General features: G+C 45.0%; 1 protein-coding gene across 2 annotated transcripts in view; it reads right to left on the bottom strand.

Moving 5' to 3' along the window:
* Positions 1–5,704: 5,704 nt before the first annotated feature.
* LOC146839641 (uncharacterized) overlaps positions 5,705–19,339 on the bottom strand; it is a 712,826-nt gene continuing 699,191 nt past the window's right edge. For both annotated transcript variants that reach the window (XM_085650377.1, XM_085650376.1), the window contains one exon: positions 5,705–5,979. The gene's annotated coding sequence lies outside the window, so the exon portion shown is untranslated. The remainder of the gene's footprint in view (positions 5,980–19,339) is intronic.

Raw genomic sequence — 19,339 nt, 5'->3', positions numbered from 1 at the left:
CTCACATCCTTGATCGTAAACCGGTAGGAAATGTGGGGTCAGTGAGTCATGATACATCACCGCGAGCCCTCCACCCCTTTTATGAGTTCGGTCAAGGGAATAAAAGTGGAAGCCAAATGGAGTGGCTTTCACTAGGTCTGGGCCCGAAGTGCTATCTAACCATATCTCTGTAATAAATGCCAATTTGATATTGTTGTCCTCCAAAAGAAGAGCACATTCCACCGAATGCTTTACTAGTGATCTAGCATTAAAAAGGATACATTTCAAATGAGTGTCCCTTCCATTGTCCTTATCCAAGACCTGAGTGGTTTCCCTTTGTTTGATAGGAAGGTTAAGCAACGTTGGTAACGGAGTCAAACACTCCTTACACATTAAGTTCCCACCAGCTCTGTCTACAACATTATTACTTTCGTAGAGAGTGCCCGGAGACAATTTGTGACAATGTGCGCCTTTGTCTACATGATTCCACATATGTATTTCCTTACCCGAGTAGACATATCTTCTAGCCGGTATAGGAAGGGCAGGGGGACTGGCCCTGTGCCCCGCCCGAGCGCGGACGGGCGCAGACGGGCTTGCCTTAGGCATGCCTTTGGCGCGCCAGCGGAGCGCCCGCTGCGCGCATCCGCTGTGCGGGCACATCAGCATGCTCCTAAATAAGCCACCCTGAACCACTAGACCGCTAACCGGCGGAAGTGGTGTCGTCCTTGCCGGAAGCGAGGCTCCGAAGAAAGTGCAAGTGCAACTCCTATCTAGTTAAATGTTAAAAAGGTGTGTTAAAAACCAAAGAGTTTTTAAAAATAAATCAGAACAGTATTCACCCAGAGTTTCAAAGTTCAAAGTAGCGCCACCAGCGAGCATTGCAACACAGCTTCGCTAGGTGGTCAAATGCTGCGCGGGCGCATCATCATGCTCCTAAATAAGCCCCCCTGAACCACTAGACCGCTAACCGGTGGAAGTGGTGTCGTCCTCGCCGGAAGCGAGGCTCCGAAGAAAGTGCAAGTGCAACTCCTATCTAGTTAAATGTTAAAAAGGTGAGTTAAAAACCAAAGCGTTTTTAAAAATAAATCAGAACAGTATTCACCACAAATATGTGGTTGTTTATTATTTACGTTTATAATATATTATTTTTTGTAGTTATTTAAATATAATTGTTAATATTTTTAGTTAAACACAATTATAGTTATTGTATATTATATATATGTAATTTTCATTTCGTTGGTAAGTAAATTAATTTTATTTTGTGAATTTTAACATTTATTTGGGTTTGTAGAATTATATTATAATTTTTTTAATCATTTAATATTTTTATATATGTTGTTATCATTTATTATAATTATTTGAGATGTGTTAAATAATTAAATATTGGTTAATAGTGTTTCTTTAATGTTGAATGGTATTATCAATATTTTGTATATGTATTTCAATGATATTTGTAAGTTAATATTAGTGTTATCGATATTTGTGTTGTGTTTCATTATAGTTTAATTTTCTCAATATTTGTGTTACCGATATGTTTGTAGTCGATCTTTTTGTGAACAATATTTAGTTAGGCGATATTTTTTTATCGATATTTGTGTTTGAGTATAGGGTGTCGATATTTTTGTGTACAATATTTTTAGCGCGATATTTCTGTATGTCGTTGTTTTTGTTATCGCTATTTAATCAGTGATCCGCTTTACATGTCCTGTTTACATACTGTTATCTAGCTAAGAAAGTTTGCAGAGGGGAAAATTGTTCTGATGCTGCAGAAATTTGATAATATTTTAATCATGAGTTGCACTTGGCTAATCTGCCAATGGTTGGCTTGATGTCCCTCGTGCATTCTTGCATTTTAAATGTCTTGTATTTTTTGTGTGTGTATGTGTGACTTTTGTGGTTCATCGTATAAACCCAATAAAGTTTTATTAACTGAACTGAACTGAACTGATATGAATGTTCTGGTTTCATTACAGGAAACAAGGGATTATTCCTTGGAGAGGTGCAACTTTCAATTACACCCTGGTATTAAAGTTGTTAGAGAATCTCCCTAACTTGTTTTTTAGCCTAATATTTAATAGGGTTTTGTCTTTGAATTTGTGGGTTTGACCTCAATAGAATTTCATGATAAGGAGAACTGTCATCCCACCCCACATGGTTGCAGTATAATGTGAGACTTAGGGCTATCTCCCACTCCTTGGCATATGAATGTTTTACTGAATCTTCAACGAGGTCAGACAAAGCAGGCTAAATTACAGTTTCTGTACCCACACATAAAAGAAAAGGAGTTATCTGTTTGATTATGAAGATCAAAAAACATTAATAGGAGAGACGTAAAGTTTCTTAAAAGTGCCCTCACCCACTAATAGTGGCATGATTCGTCATAGGGCTGCAACAACATCCCTGTGCAGACAAACACCTTGGAACAGTTGCTTAAATTTGGGAGGATAGAAAATTAGTTTTACCTCTCTCTACTTATGTGTGTGTTGTAAAAATTAAAGGTTCCCCTTTTGGGCAATCCATTAGAAACCACGGTATCCAATCTTTCTCAGCCAGAAGATTGTCATAAATTATGACATGTACTCCCAAAAGAGAATATATATGGGTCTCTGAATGTCCCATCTAGCTGGAGTTCTATCTCCCAAAGACTGTGTGGGACACCTGGACTCTCAGCGCTACTCAGTCACTCAGCGCTACTCATGCCAGACAAATCATCAAGACCTCTGCCACGCTTTCCAGCATGGTCTCTGCTCAGCCCCTGCTCAGAAGCGGTGTCCTTATTATCCATGGCATGTTTGCCTTTTAGCCCAGCTACCTACTTCTTCTTGAATTGTGGTTTTGAGATTTTTTTTTTATCTTCCTATTTTATTATATGCTCTGACAGTCCACCTTTGTCATCTATTTTCCAGATGTGTCCTGAAAGGAACAAGAGGAACGTGTATCAGTATACTGATACCTATCAAGCTGTTTAATATTATCCTGGTTACGCAAGTTATAGCATTGTTCAATGGCTTCCTGTTGAGGAGACCCACCCCATGATCTGAGCTTCTCTTTCAGTTTTTTCCCCCCACTTCTTCTTGGTTGAAGTGTCGGGTGCCTGCCTAGAGTTTTCCTTTTCAGAGTTACTCTTAATTTGTGGTTTACCTGGTTTGTCCTTCAAATTATCTCTACCCACTGTAGCATATGTTTTTAAAATAATTTTAGGTAACTCACATCCCTGTTGTCCTGGAGCCAAGCCCCATAGATTTTGGTTTATAGCCAACTACCCCTCTGATATTACTTAGCATTATAGCCGACACTGTGGCAAAATTGCCCACCAGCTTCATGCCCAAATCCAGGGGAGATGCTGCCCTGTACTCATTCTTGGTCTGTTTCAACACCTGTGGTAAAACAGCCAGTGAAGGAGTGCCATGTATTCTAGTGTACACCGTGGAACAGACCGTACCTCAAGGTGCACAGTCTTCCACAGTGGGAGCAATCCCCATTGGCAAGCTTATGGTTAATATCCTGTGTTTTTCCTGAGGCCCTGTATGGGGAAACACTGCTTTCAGTTGACTCATTTTTTGTGCAATCCAGAACAGCATTTGATCCTATCTGGTGGGAATCTTACCCATAACCGCATTTAAGGTTTGTGGGCTTATGCCTGCTGTAGCCAATTGTGGTTGTACAGCTTGAGCATTCCTCGCATGATTTAAAGTCAGTGTTCTCATGATGAACTGTGTAAGACTCCTTTAGAGTGTAACTAAGTTTTTTTATAATATACATAACTCTATTGCTGACAAATTTTCAACATCAGGATGTGGTGTATAACCGGCTAAGACTGGCCATGTTGCTCATTGCTAAGGAGACCTAGTCCAATTTTTTCTGTGCTGTGTGGGAGGGTGCCCTCAAAATAATTTCTGTGTTCTTGGTATGTTAATGGTATTTCTAATTCCTCATACGGTATGTAATTATGTGGAATATCTCTGCTTTATAATTGTGAAACAGCCATATTGTAATGTAACCCAAGAATAGAACACCTCTGTCCTGTAAGCCTCATGTGCCTCAAGCACGAAGCAAACATCTCCACCTGTAATTGTGAGACTATGTTGCTGTACTTTCTGAGTAACTGCATATCTGCAGTTCTCAGTGATGTTAAAATCACCATTCTTTTCATCCCCAGACATTCTGTGGTTTGCAGAAAAGGGTATGGCACAATGGGACTTTATCCTTTGAAACGTTTGAGTTTGGCTCAACCTACAGCTAATACAAAGGTGTCCCCCCACTGAGCTCAGGAGGATATTCCCTACCACCATGGACGTCGCCAGTTGAAAAAGTGTAGGGGTCTCTGGGTATATACCAGAATGCTACTCAGGTGATCCACGTAATAAGTGCCTAAACTATCATGTTGGGCACCATGTAGTATAGCTTGTGAACTCTGTCCATGATCATATGTCTTCCAATCTGACAGCTCTTTCAGGAGGACCTCCGGTCTCAGCAGCAGGGGTGAATCTTGCACCCAACCTCTACATTCTACACCTCCTTAAGTGGAGTTTGAGCAGCGACAGTTGATATCTTGCAAGCTTTCTCCTGAAGTGGTTCTTGTCTTCTTGGTAGCCAGGCAGCCCTGAACAAAATTGATTTATGTAAGGAGAAATGTGGCCTTCTTATGTTTTCCCGACCAGCCATCCCTCTACAAATTACCAGTTGTGATGTGTTTTTTTGGGACCGGTCCATTTGTTCCTGCCCCCTTAATTTATGATGCCATATCGAGACCTTACCTTGGTACTCAATTAATGTGCACCATCTTGGAAACCATGGCATTCCTCATTGTCATAACATCCACCAGATGAGTGAGCGAACTCCAGACATTGCCTGTGGTCCCCCATATACATCTTTGTAACAAGACAAATTAAATCTCAGGACAGAAGCGGAATTCCAGATCAATTTAGTCATGCTCTTTGAAATAGGACTATCAATCATCTAACTGGCTTTCCAAGCACCACCTCATTCCTCGAAGGAGAAGGAATGGCTTCACAACCTTGACCCTAAATGAGCACTTAGCTTCTCTGTGGACTGAACTAGACACTACCAATGGGATGACCAATGGCTAAGAAAGGATAAGTGGTGCCAAAGATAACAATCTCAAGATGTATTATGCTGTGCATTAGAATCTCCTATGGGTTGCACAAGAATCAGCCACCAGACGGACTGTGTGGGCACTCAACCTTCTATTAGATATAGTCTCTACCAGAAAAGGCGTTACCAAAGGTAAGTAACTTGTTCATCTTTAACAATACCTACAACTAAAGATAAAATGGCAGCAAATCCCTTGTTAATGAAGGTGAATGGATTCATGGCTCTCTTAATTTATGCACTGAGAGATTCTCATCACTATCAATGTGTTTCTTGAGTACCTTTAAGGGGGCACTGACAAAGGAAATCTCAAAGGAAGCGACAGCTGAAATGTTCAAAGTCAACTTTTAAATGGACCACCCGGTGAATAATGTCATATTATGTGTCAACATTATACCTCATCAAACAAAGGAACAATTTTGAATTGGTGTTTGTTAGTGATGTAGGACTGGGTATGGTGAAATTTTGCTTCCCTGGGTGGACCTTTAAAAGATACAGATGGATTCCTGACACCAGAAACAGACAGGCAATATCCAGTGAGACGGACACCCCCATTTTCTGAAAAATAGAGCACAGTTGTGGAAAAATGCCATTTGTTATCAGATGAGCATTTTTTATTCATTATGGAGGGAAAAGAGGTAGGGTTTGTCAAATCATAAGCATAACATCATGTGCTAAAACAATTACAGAATCTTTGCATACAAGTTATAAACATGCACCCAGGAACACAGAGTATGGCGCACTGGGCCAGCTGCCAGGTTCTCTTCATCTCCCTGGTGAGTTTGTATCAGATCATCTATTTATTTATTAATCATCGATTTCTTAGGCGCCACGTGTAGATTTCAGGTTACCAGGTAGTGTTTAATGCTTTCTTGATGTGGGCGGAACCTTTAAAGATAAAATGAATTTCATCACAGGGAGAAAAGATGAGCAGAAACATCCATACACAGTACTGAGGAAATGAGCTATGAGAGGAAGATGTGGAGCGATAACAGCTCAAAGAATGTCATCTTATCGGAATAACAAATTCACAAAACCTTAGGAAATAACTCATTTTTTCTTTTTAGTAATTCAGAAAGCTAGTTAGGAGCACACCTGGAGAGTTAAACAATTCCTAGATACCCATTGACACTCAAATTTAGTTCTCCTTGCAGAATTGCAATAGCTGTACCTTTCTGCAGGTGAAAGGTGACACAAAAAGTGATTTTATACCCACAGTTCTTTCTGTTTTTTTGTGAGAGGAGGAACACATTTTCTCAGAAACTTCTACCCATACTATTTTGTCCTTTTCAGTTGCAATCTTGCAGAGCACTGCTGCGCTTATCATGAGAAAACCTTTTGCCTCCATAATGTGAAACTATATGAAAACAGGTATGTGGGTGTTTACCTTTTTAGGTTTGACCTGAAGACTGCTTTCACTGTCTTTCTAGCATCATGTTTTCAAAAAATATCATACAAAAATACATACATACGTAGGTGAGCCCAATCAAAACTCTTTTACCATTAGGCTGTTGAAATGTCACTCAAACTAGGCTTCCGACCCCCCACCAGAAGGTTTAGATCAATGGCCAGCCCACCACAGCCATTAGATGCTTTCACTTTGAGTGCCTATGTTTTGCCTTTACATATGTACACATAAAACTAAAAAATAGTTCCCAAAGAATCAAACTTAGGGGCTGATTATGATGGCGTAACGATCGCCACTGCCGAGCCGGCCATGGCGACCGCTACGCCATTGTAACGTGAAATACCTCCTGCCATATTATGATGGCGGGGGTATCGCAGTGGATGCAAAGTCCGCCTGCCACTGTTCCTCCGGTCTGCAATCGTTCCAATTGCTGGCCAGGCAGTGCTGGGCCAGTAATATGGTGCCGGTGCCCAGCAGGCACCACCAGCCATATTACAATGTGGGTGTCATACAGGCCCCATCGAAGGGCTGGCGGGGTTTGGGTTTGGGGCGGGCCGCCGGAGGGGGGCTGGGGTACACTTGGGGGGTACCCATGGTACCCCCCCTGCAGTTCCCTGAACCAAGTGGCAGGCATTGAGTGGTTTCTGCCACATGGTGCAGGGAAATGCCAGGCATGCGATTTTGACATCGCTGTGGGTGCTGCTGTAAGCAGCACCCGCTGCAATGTTAAAATGTGGAATGCGACCACCAGGGTAACAGTCGCATCGTGATTCACAGTGCGGGACCACTGCATGTCTGGTGGCCGGCCCCAACACCGCAAGGATGGCGGGCGAACTCAGGTCCGCCCGCCATCCTAATAGGCCCCACAGACACTTGGGGCCTAAGTTACATAGGTAAACTTACACTTTTGTACAAGTTTACTATTGTTTGCTATTCACAAAGGTTTTTTACAAGTATCTTTATGACTGCGGAATCTCTGCACATAAAAAGATATGACAATCCTACCTTTTTATGTGTGAAGGCTCCGCAGTCCTAAATATACTACTTGCAAAATATCTTTATGAATAGCAAACAGCATAAATAAACCTTGGTGAATCACATTTGTCCACTTTCCCCAGTGACTGATAGTCCCTGTGTATGATATGGTTTCATCAATTATTTCTATAACTGTAAGACATTTATGATAAATAGCAAGCAATGTTGCGAGTTTGCAGATTCAGGAAAAATGCTCCCCTTTTCTAAATACACTTTTACGTAACAGTGAATGGAAGTTCCTATACATGATAGGGTGTAATCACTTACTTTGATAACAATCAAGAGATGTTTTGAAATGTGTAATGTGGCATCATTTTAAACTAGCTTTTGCAAATAATTAATACTATGAAAAACAAGCAAAGTTCAATAAAATACCAAAAGCATGTATGCAAATTATATGTTAAAGCCATACGTCCTCAGCTTGGTGCAGGTCATTTGGAGCAGCTGCATCTCACTTGAGCAGGACCTCTTTTAGCAAGTGGAACTGCAGGTTAATAAAAAGAATATAAATGCATTCGAATTTGACTTGAGAGGGACAACTAGACACAACTAGTGAAAATGCAGCTTCATGTAAGAATTTCAACGATTGTGCGAATCACTCACAGAATATCGATTACAGAAATATCGACGAAAAAACTATCTGAGACCCGAAATATTGATGACCAGAATATCAGGGTCCTAACTACATTATGATAAGTACAAAAATATTGAAACAAAATTATCGTTGTAAAAAATATGTCTTTTTTATGTCTAAAAAATAATGTAAAATAAAGTAAATAATGCATATAATTAAAAAACACAAATATAGAATTATTAGAAAATGTTTAAAATTATGAATAATAAATATAATTTAAATAATAATTAAACATACATATATATAAAATATTATATATACATTTACTTATAATATAAATACATATATATATATATATATATATATATTACCTACTGGCGGTCGCCAGTAGGTTGTTATAGTTAGGACCTATTATCCATATGAAATCCGCAACATTCTATTTGGAATAACTTTGGCGCCGGTTGACGAAAGTTCGTAAAATTTTCAAAACTGGTGGGCCGCTCCGGTCCGCTCCTATCCGGAAAGTCTCGGGGTGTTTCGTCAAGCAGGGGCTGAGAAAGAAGGGGGGTCCCAAAACGTGTTTTCCCCATGCAATTTTCCATAGGAACCTTTAATCGCAGCTACAGCCCGAACTGCTGAACAGAATTACACAAAATTTGGCAAAGAGGTAACCCTTGGAACACACTCATGCCTTTTGGTTAAATGATGTAAATCCGTTCAGTAGTTCCTGAGAAAATTAAAAGTAAAATCACATATATATCTTGGCGGAGCCTAACCACACATCTCATCGTGAGATCTGATTGGTTGTCAGCACTTCATCCAAGAAGTGTTGGCAGCCATCTTGGGACCAATATACATGATAGCACCTCATTAAAAAGCATTGCAGTTAATAGAATGTTTTAAGACTTTAGTTACATTATAAATAATTTGTTGATGGTACCATACTCATTTTAGGAACTGTGGTGTGTTCTAAGGTGATTTTTTTTTTTTTTTTAACTTTTATTTTAAAAAATTTTGAGCGAGCATACAGCAATAAGCAAAGGTGCATCAATGGGTACACATTCCAGTCACAAGCAATACAAGGTAGGCAGGAAAACAGAGAACACACAACGGGCATTGACAGTGCGAACCTGTCCAGCAGAGCAGGACTGTACATTAATTCCATGAGTACTATAGTGTTTACCACTGCCCACACTCCCCCTGGAGGAGCTCCACGCGGCCCCATACGTCCCAACACCAGGTGTCTGGAATATATTGTTCACAAGGGTGGAATCCCCCGGTATGCAATGTCTCTGGAGCCACATCCCACGGGCAGTGCCCCTCTCAATAAAGTCTCAGTATTCCATGAAGGATTCTCTAGCTCGTGGTTATGGGGGCGTTCTGCTTCCCACGGGAGCATCCCCCCAACAGGTAGCAGTGCAGTGGAGCCCAGATATCTGCTGGTCGTGATGCTGTTGGTAAGAGTTCAGAGTATGTATTGATTTGTTCCTGACAGTAAGTAAGATCCCGCATCCAATCCTTAAATTTTGGGGCGCTACATCTGCCCCACTGACAAGCAACTCGTCGTTTAGCAAGTAAGAAGGCAAGCGCGATGAATTTGCGGTGCGTAGCTTGTATGGGCTCCACGTTTTCCAGGAGGGCAAGGATAGGGGAGGGCTCAATCTCTGAATTAATCATTTTCAAAAGTGCTGTAAATATCTGGCACCAATAGCGGTGCACAGCTGCACACGCCCATGCCAGGTGGAGAAAATCCGCCCCAGGGGCATGACACCTGTCGCATCTGTCATCTTCACGAAGTCGATATTTGTAAAGCCGGGCAGGAGTGTAATATAATCTGTGAATGTATTTATAGTGTATTATTCTAAATCTACTACTAGAGGAAATGCGTTCCGTCTGTTGGAGGCAGAACTCCCACTGTTTGTCTGTCAGTGGGTCCTGCAGTTCTAGGTCCCATTTCGCCCGGGCTGCCAGAGGCGGGGCGACCGTGAGCGAGTGGACCGACCCATAAATTTTAGAGACTAACTTGGCGCGTGCCTCGTCCAGGAGGATACGTTGTAATGGTGTCCCATCCGGTGGTTCCTGGGGAAAGTCAGGCGTTAGCGCCCTAATCCCCTGCCGGAGCCTGAGATACAAAAAAACGTCAAGGGGAGAGGGTTGGATGGCTTCATATAAGTGTTCCATAGAGCGGAACTTGCCATCATGGTACAAGTCCCCCCACGTCGCGACGTGGACAGTATGTACTAATTTCCGAAACCCCGCTTCCTGCAACAAGGGCATGCTGGGATGATAAACAAGGGGCAAGAGCGGCGCATACAGCATGGCAATCCCTAATTTGGCCGTTATTCGGTTCCATGCAGTCACCGTACTTGCCACGGTCGTGGGCGTTGTATCTTTCCCCTGCACTGGGATATACAAGGCGCCTTCTATGGGGATCGGGTGCGCCAGCCAGTGTTCAGCCGCTAGTTGGGGCATGTATCGAGGTTGCCGTATCCAGAAATAGGCGTAGTGTGCCTGCGCCGCTTGAAAGTACAGCTCAAAATCAGGGACGCCAAACCCGCCTTGACGATATGGCTTAGTGAGGACCTCCCACTTGAGTCGGGGTGCCTTCCTGCCCCAAACTAGTCTAATGAGCTCTGATCGTAGGCGTCGAAAGAAGAAACTGCCCGGGTAAAAGGGGATGTTCAAGAAAAGATACAATAGTTGAGGCAATATTACCATTTTAATCAACGACGTCCTTCCTGCCATAGAAAGGGGAAGCGTGATCCATCTAGTAATGCAGTCAGTAATGCGAGTCATCGTCGTACCATAATTGGCCCGCATTAGTTCATCTTTGTCTTTTTCTATGTGTATGCCTAAATACTTAAAGTCCCCCTCGCACCAGGCGAGAGGGTACTCCAACTCAAACCGCGCAGTAGATGTCGTAAGAGGGAAAACCCGTGACTTGCTCCAGTTGATCTGAACTCCGGAGAGCCTGCCAAATCGGATGAATTCCCTAAGGATCGGATTGAGGTTATCACTGGTGTCCCGTATATACAAAGTAATGTCGTCCATGTACATAGATATTAATATCTGCCTCTGAAAACATCGCAACGCCTTGTCTTTATGATGTTGTCGTAACTTGGCTGCAAGGGGCTCCATGGCTATCGCGAACAGTAGGGGCGACAAGGGGCAACCCTGTCTAATGCCTCTGGTGATGGGAAATGCCGAGGAAAGTCTGCCATTTATCAGCACCTTGGCTCTAGGAGATGTATACAACAGTCTAATCCAGGAGATGAAAATGCCTGGAAACCCCATACGTTCCAGCACCTGGAATACATAATCCCATTCTAACGAGTCAAAAGCCTTCGAGGCGTCGAGGAAGACAGCAGCCATTGGTAGGTCCTCATGTACCGAGTTTAGGATCGAAAAGAAAGTGCGCAGGTTATGGGATGTCGCCCTGCCGGGCACAAACCCTGCCTGGTCGGGCAATATCAGGTTAGGGAGTAGCAAGTTAATACGGGTAGCAATTAGCTTCGCAAGTATTTTTACATCGCAATTAAGCAATGAAAGGGGTCGATAAGAGTCACACCTATCCGCAGCTTTCCCAGGTTTAAGGAGGGACGTAATGAGGGCCATGCGCATAGAAGGGGGCAAATGGCCCACCTCGAGGGCGTCTTCATACACCTCACGCAAGACCGGTGCCATAAAATCAATGTAAGTCTTATAGAATTCTATCGGTATCCCATCTAGGCCCGTAGCCTTGCCTGAACGCATGTGCATAATAGCCTCACGCACCTCGTCTAACTCAAAGGGGGAGCTAAGAAATGCTCTATGCGCATCACTGAGCCATTCGAGGGACACATCCTCCAGGTTGTCCTGCAAGTGGAGATCCCCAGACCTGGTCGACGTATACAATTGACGATAGTGCTCCACAAACGCGTTAAGAATGTGCGCGGTGTCTCTATATACTGTACCTTCCACGCCTTCAATTTCCAATATAGTGTTAGGAGGCCGCGTCAACCTTATCGTCGCCGCCAGGGCTTTCCCCGGCCGCTCGCCTTTGCCATAGCGGCGGGCAATCCAATATTTACCCCTATATTTTGCCTCCCTAGCTGCTTCGTCCGAATATTCCGTCACTTTTTCGCGGATACGTGCCAGCGTAACATCGTCAGGGCTGTCCGCTAACACCGTCTCGAGCGCTTTAAGATCACCTTCCAGCGTTCGCAAGCGTGCTAATATACTCTTCAGTTCACCGGACCCCTTAGCGATGCATATGCCCCTTAAGGCCACCTTAAATGCATCCCATATAGTTTCTACAGCGCTCACAGAATCTTTGTTGCGCTTAAAAAAATCCAAACAGTCTTCCCGCAATTCCTCCTGAAACACAGTATCGATCAGCATCGTGGGTTGCAAACGCCAGGCGGTCAGGGGGGGGGCCTAAGTCCGCAGCCCGTAGCGTAATGCGTACCGGCGAATGGTCAGAGAACATTCTTGGAAGATGGTGCGCTCGATCAAGCGCCATATAAAAATGAGGAGATATAAGAACATAGTCAAGCCGAGCCCATGATCGTGCTTGCGCCATGAAGTGTGTGCCTTCCCGTTCGTCAGCATGGAGGGATCTCCATGTGTCAATCAAGTTATGCTCAACTAGTGTCTCCAACAACGTCGCACGAGCTTTGGTATAATGGTGTGGGGCCGGGTGTGACCTGTCCCTAGATGGATCAAGCGTAGTGTTGAAATCCCCTCCCCAGATGAGGCGCTGCGGGCCCACGCCTATGATAGCCGCACTGAGGTCTGTAAAGAAATGCGGGTCGTCTATGTTGGGGCCGTAGCAGCAGACCAGGGTAACTGCCACATGTCCTAGCCTACCCCACATCAAACAATACCTCCCCTGGGCGTCGCTTTTAGTTCCGGCCATAATGAAGGGCGTCCAGTTTTTCACCAGTATTGCCGCTCCCATAGAGTATGATGAGTAGGAGGAAAAAACTGTGTATTTCACCCATCTACTGGCAAAAGTGTGAGTAGCCTGCGGTCTAAAATGAGTCTCCTGGATAAAGGCTATGTGAATTGCATGGCGATCAAGATAAGAGAGGATCTGTCCTTTTTCCTCGGGTCTCCCAGGCCTCTAACGTTCAATGTTAATATATTTAAATCAGTGTCTACCCTAGACATGGTGATAGTGGGAAGGAGTACAGTGCAGCAGCAAAGGAGTTTTCCACTCTCTCCCTGGAGTGTCCATGCTCGATACCTGTTTTACCCGTACGTTACAGTAGCAACGCACTGTGTGTTCTACCGCCTTAGAAACATGACTGTCATAACTTATGTGGATGATTGTGTGTACTACATGCACCATGAGGGACCCTCCTCGCACTTCTCCATCATGCATTCCCGCAAAATCCGAAAATAGCATCCCTGTAATAGCAGCCGCGCCCAACATCGTAAAAACATTTTCAAACCGTCTCACTCCCCCACCCCTCAACCAAAATATCCCCAATGTGCTTCATATGATCATCTCCTCAGCAGGTCCTCCTGGTAATGAAAGATGATCAATCCCACCCAATGCAGAAGATTGGGCCCCGCCTACCCACCCCGTAACGATACTCAGGCATATCCAGTCGTAGCTTCGGTTGGGCCCAGACCTCGCCCCTGTTCTCCCTTCATCGTCCCATCAATAAACATCTTCATCCCATCGCATCCGCAGTACGTACTAACAAACAGTTCCCACAGCATATGTCTCGGGCAATGCACATCTATCTGCCTGGGTACAGTGGCCCTGGAAGCAATGAAGGTAACGGTGGAGACCATAGTCACCACGAAAACACCTACCCCACCCCCCACCCACTGAAGCATCCCCAACTTGCCAGTATCCCCTCCCCACCCCCCTCCCAAAATTCCCAACAGCCAGCTCAACAAGAGCAACATTGTCAATATGGTCATTGGGGTACACCCCATGGGATTCATCGAGAGTGCGCCCATATCCACCCCCCACTTCCTGCCCCTCACCACAATCAAGGGAAGAAAAAAGGGGGGTGGTGGTGCCTGGAATACATTACCAACCACTGTCCTATACTATGGTGTGCTCGTACAGTCCGGCGCCATCACATTCACGTGCCCATCAGGTGGGCCTCCGTAATACCAGCAGTTCAGCAGTCCTCAAGTTCGGAGACCAGGCAACAGAACGCCGCGACCTTGTAACTAATGTTCATCCTCAAGCTCTTCCTCGTCACCGACGTGGCGCTCAGCCCGCGCAGTCTTTAGAGCCTTCAAAAAATCCTCCACTTGTTGCGGATTCGTAAAGAAGTGTTGCTTTGCTTGGTGGGTGACTCTCAACTTTGCCGGATACAGCAGTGCATAGTCAATTTGCAGGGCATGCAGTTTTTTTTAACCTCGAGGAATTTACGCCGTTGTTCCTGAACGACAGGCGTGAAGTCTGGGTAGACAGTAAAGCGGACACCATAACACGAGAGCGTTTGGTTCGTGCGCGCAGCCCGCAACGCAGCATCCCGATCCCGGTAGTTTAAGAGCCGTGCAATGATGGGTCGCGGTGGAGCTCCGGGTTTGGGCCGCGGCCCAAGAGAGCGGTGTGCTCTCTCGACGATAAATTGCTTAGAAAACGCTTCAGACCCAACGGAGGCAAGGAGTATCTTCTCCACATATTCTTCCATGCGCCCCGTATTGGTGGATTCTGGCACACCAACCACACAAATGTTATTGCGGCGGCTGCGGGCTTCCAACTCCTCATTCTGTGCAGCGATAACTCTTAAGACATTGTCCATTCTCGAGAGCTGCGTGGTGTGTGAGGCTGTGGTGTCGTCATGATCAGATATTCGCCTCTCTGCTTCCGTTATGCGTACTTCATGTACATCCATTTTATGTGCGAAGGCGTCCATTCTCGACGATAGCCGGTCAACTTTATCCACTATGGTAGCAAAGCCTTGCCTCATTTCCTGCATCATCTGTTGTAAGTCCGTTGCTTGGGAGCTTGAACTCGCGTCAGCCGCGGGCAGGCCGTGGGAGCTCCCCGCATCCTGTGCGCTCCGCACTCCTTTTTTCGCCGCTGGGGCCTCAAACGTAATTTTAGGCTGCCGACTATCTTGTTTACCCATCGCGGCTGTCGTGCACGTACCCGTAGCAGCCAGCAAGGGGCGGACTCCGCGTTCCTCTCGGGTGTGGAAGGAGACAGAGGTCCTGGTTGCAGCTCGACGTGACCGTAGCAACGGGTATTAGGTTACGGGACAGACTATACCGGCACTTCCAGGCAGAGACTGCAAGCAGGGAGGGAGGCCTCCGTCACGGTCGTCCCCAGCGGATCCCGCACCCTCACGTAGTATCTAATTTACTCCAGCAGATAGTAGGCAGGGGGACTGATGGCACACAGCAACCCACGGCGGCGGAGGGAATGGGGCCAGCGCCGCCGGGGCTCACGAGCAGGAGATGCGCCAAGGTACTTGAGTGTCACTTCCCCAAAAAATTCTCGGAGTGGGGAGCCCCAGAAATCCGTGCTTGCCACCTGGGTACTGCTCCACTGTCCGGTGTCTCCCTGTGGGCAGGTTCGCTCACCACCACCTCTGCGTCCCGTAGCGGGAGGTCGCACTGGGTCCCAGCCGTTCAAACGGTGCCCCCGCTGCACAGGACTCTCGCGCTGATCCCCCAAGCTCCAGGCGTAACTGTCAAATAGTAGCCCCTCGTGTCAGCGGGTCCCCCGAGGCACAATATGCGGTGGCCGACACTGCCTACTCCGCCACCTGTCCGCCCGTGCACCCGTGCACTCAGACCGTCTTCGTAGGTACGGGGGGGCACCCCCGAAACACCAGGCCTCAAAAGTTAAGCAGCACTCGCTTCTTTGCACCACAGCGTTCGGCAGGTCTCCCCCACAGATGTCACCTCTCACCGCAGATCGGCCTCATAAGTTAAGCAGCACTCGCCTCCTCGCACCACATCGTTCGGCAGGCCTCCCCCGCAGACGGCACCTCTTACCGCAGATCGCAGGCTGCTCCGCTGTTCGGCGCACAGCAAGGCCGCTCCCATCGGGGGGGGGAAATATCAGGCAGTGTCCTGCGCCCGCACAGTGCCCCTCTCATCCCGCAGTCAGTCCATCAAGAAGGCAGGGCGCCGCAGTAGCTGGTCTCCGTCAGGGCCCACTCGCCGCGTGGTGCGCATCGGTCCGGCGTAGATCGCACGGCGGGCAGCACGCTCCACCGCCTCTCAGCTCTGCTCCCGTTCCAGCTTGTGCCGCCGCTAACTTCGGCGCGGCAGGTCGCACGGCCGCCAAACTCTCGCCGAGGCTGCAGGATAGTGCAAGTGGCATCCGGGTGTAGGTTTCGTCGGAGGATCAGCAGTTTAAACAGGATAAATGAAGGATTTCCTGTCCAGGCAGCAGGAGCCTCACACCAGTTCGGCCATTCTGCTTGCGCGCCCTCTAGCGCCCCCCCCCCCCCCCAAGTGTTCTAAGGTGATTTTACTATGTGAAAAAGCCTTCTGCTGGGATATCATGAATCATGTTTGAGAGAAAACTATTTTCTCATGCTTTTCCCACAGATGTTTGGAAGGTGATCTATAAACTAAACTGTGAGCATATTTTCTGTAAATTCACATTATCTTTCTCAGTCATGTGAGAATGAAGTCTGACATTCTCAGTAAAGCATGTACATCCAACAAGGGCAGAGACTGTCAGTTGATTTCTTGGTGTTCTACTGCAGCTTCCCAGAGTGTTCTTAAGAACAACTAGAGCGCTTACTGTCTTACTTATGACAAAAGTATGGCTCACCTGAAGCCATCTTGATTGGAATAAACTTGTAACACTTAAAACATTTAATTCAAAAAGGAACACAATGAGGGGGTTCATTTTGCCATGGAAATTATAATTAGTGCTGAAGAAAGAAAAATCAGGGCACATTTTGAGTGACTTCTCAAATCCTCTTCTATTTCATTAAAAAATTCTGCCTGAAACATGCACTTTCAATACCAGCATCAGACTTCCCTGGTGAGCAGTAGCTTTACTACAGTGATCAAATGAGCAACTAGAGTGCTAACATTCTGAATTTATGGCAAATGTGTGACACATCTGAATGCATTCTTGATGGAATCAAAGTAAAAGACTGAAAGTATTTCCTACTGAGGAGACTGTAGTAAATGAGGAAATTAGGAAACTTCAAAACAAATAAGTCTCCCAAGATGGCCACCAGAGACAAAAGAGCCCAAATGTAGCACAAATATCACCCAGATGAGGCCCAAGTATAGCCCAATGACAGAATGTCCCAGAGTGTTCTTAAGAACAACTAGAGCGCTAACAGTCCTACTTATGACAAACGTATTGCACACCTGAAGCCATCTTGATTGGAATAAATTAGTAACTCTTAAAACATTTAATTTAAAAAGGAACAAAATGAGGGGGTTCATTTTGCCACAGAAAGTATGATTAGTGCTGCAGAAAGAAAAATTAGGGCACATTTTGAGTGGCTTCTCAAATCCTCTTCTATTTCAATAAAAAATTCTGACATGCAGACTGAAACATTCACTTTCAATACCAGCAGCAGACTTCCGTGGTGAGCAGCAGCTTTACTACAGTGATCTAATGAGCAACTAGAATGCTAACATTCTGAATTTATAGCAAATATGTGACACATCTGAATGCCTTCTTGATGGAATCAAAGTAAAAAACTGAAAGTATTTCCTACTGAGGAGACTGTAGTAAATGAGGAAATTAGGAAACTTCATAACAAATAAGTCTCCCAAGATAGCCACCAGAGACAAAAGAGCCCAAATGTAGCACAAATATCACCCAGATGTAGCCCAAGTATAGCCCAATGACAGAATGTCCCAGAGTGTTCTTAGGAACAACTACTAGAGCGCTAACAGTCTTACTTATGACAAACGTATTGCACACCTGAAGCCATCTTGATTGGAATAAAAAGGTAACTCTTAAAACATTTAGTTTAAAAAGGAACAAAATGAGGGGGTTCATTTTGCCATAGAAAGTATGATTAGTGCTGCAGAAAGACAGATTATGACACATTTTGAGTGACTTCTCAAATCCTCTTCTATTTCATTAAAAAAGTCTGACATGCAGATTGAAACATGCACTTTCAATACCAGCAGCAGACTTCCCTTGCGAGCAGCATCTTTACTACAGTGATCTAATGAGCAACTAGACTGCTAACATTCAGAAATTATGGTAAATGTGTGACACATCTGAATGCCTTCTTGATGGAATCAAAGTAAACAACTGAAAGTATTTCCTACTGAGAAGACTGTAGTAAATGAGGAAATTAGGAAACTTCATAACAAATAAGTCTCCCAAGATGGCCACCAGAGACACAAGATCCCAAATGTAGCACAAATATCACCCAGATGTAGCCCAAGTATAGCCCAATGACAGAATGTCCCAGAATGTTCTAAAGAACAACTAGAGCGCTAACAGTCTTACTTATGACAAAAGTATGGCACACCTAAAGCCATCTTGATTGGAAAAAAGTGGTAACACTTAAAACATTTAATTTGCAAAGGAACAAAATGAGGGGGTTCATTTTGCCATAGAAATTATGATTAGTGCTGCAGAAAGAAAAATTAGGGCACATTTTGACTTCTCAAATCCTCTTCTATTTCATTAAAAAATTCTGAAATGCAGACTGAAACATGCACTTTCAATACCAGCAGAAGACTTCCACTACAGTGATCTAATGAGCAACTAGAGTGCTAACATTCTAAATTTATGGCAAATGTGTGACACATCTGAATGCCTTCTTGATGAAATCAAAGTAAAAAACGGAAAGCATTTCCTACTGAGGAGACTGCAGTAAATGAGAAAAGTAGGAAACTTCATAACAAATAAATCTCCCAAAAGAGCCCAACTGCAGCACAAATATCACCCAGATGTAGCCCACTTGTAGCCCAATGACAGAAATGTGCAAAATGGTCCCCAACGTTGTATATAGGCCCGGGGGATGAGGTCCCCGGGGAGAATAGAAATTAGTGATAGGTGGTAATTTTTTTTTGACAGGCAAATTAGGAGTCGCACACACAGTGCGGCGCTGAGCATGGCCCCCTGGTGTGCACGCGCTGGGTGCGCGACTCCTAACACGTCAAACACGTATATAACATCACGCGCAAGCGCGTGAGTGTCGCGTAAAGTAATACGTATGTGTCACGTATGCGCCTGGAGTTGCGTACCGGTCGCATACCCATCGCACATCCTACGTGGATCCTGCACAACAATCCTAAAATGACGGCTAGGTTCCGCACAGTGATCGAGA

This window comes from Triturus cristatus, chromosome 4_1, assembly GCF_964204655.1.
Source record: "Triturus cristatus chromosome 4_1, aTriCri1.1, whole genome shotgun sequence".
Lineage (NCBI taxonomy): Eukaryota > Metazoa > Chordata > Amphibia > Caudata > Salamandridae > Triturus > Triturus cristatus.
Note: the sequence above shows the minus strand (reverse complement) of the source record. Positions and strands in the feature narration are given on the sequence as shown.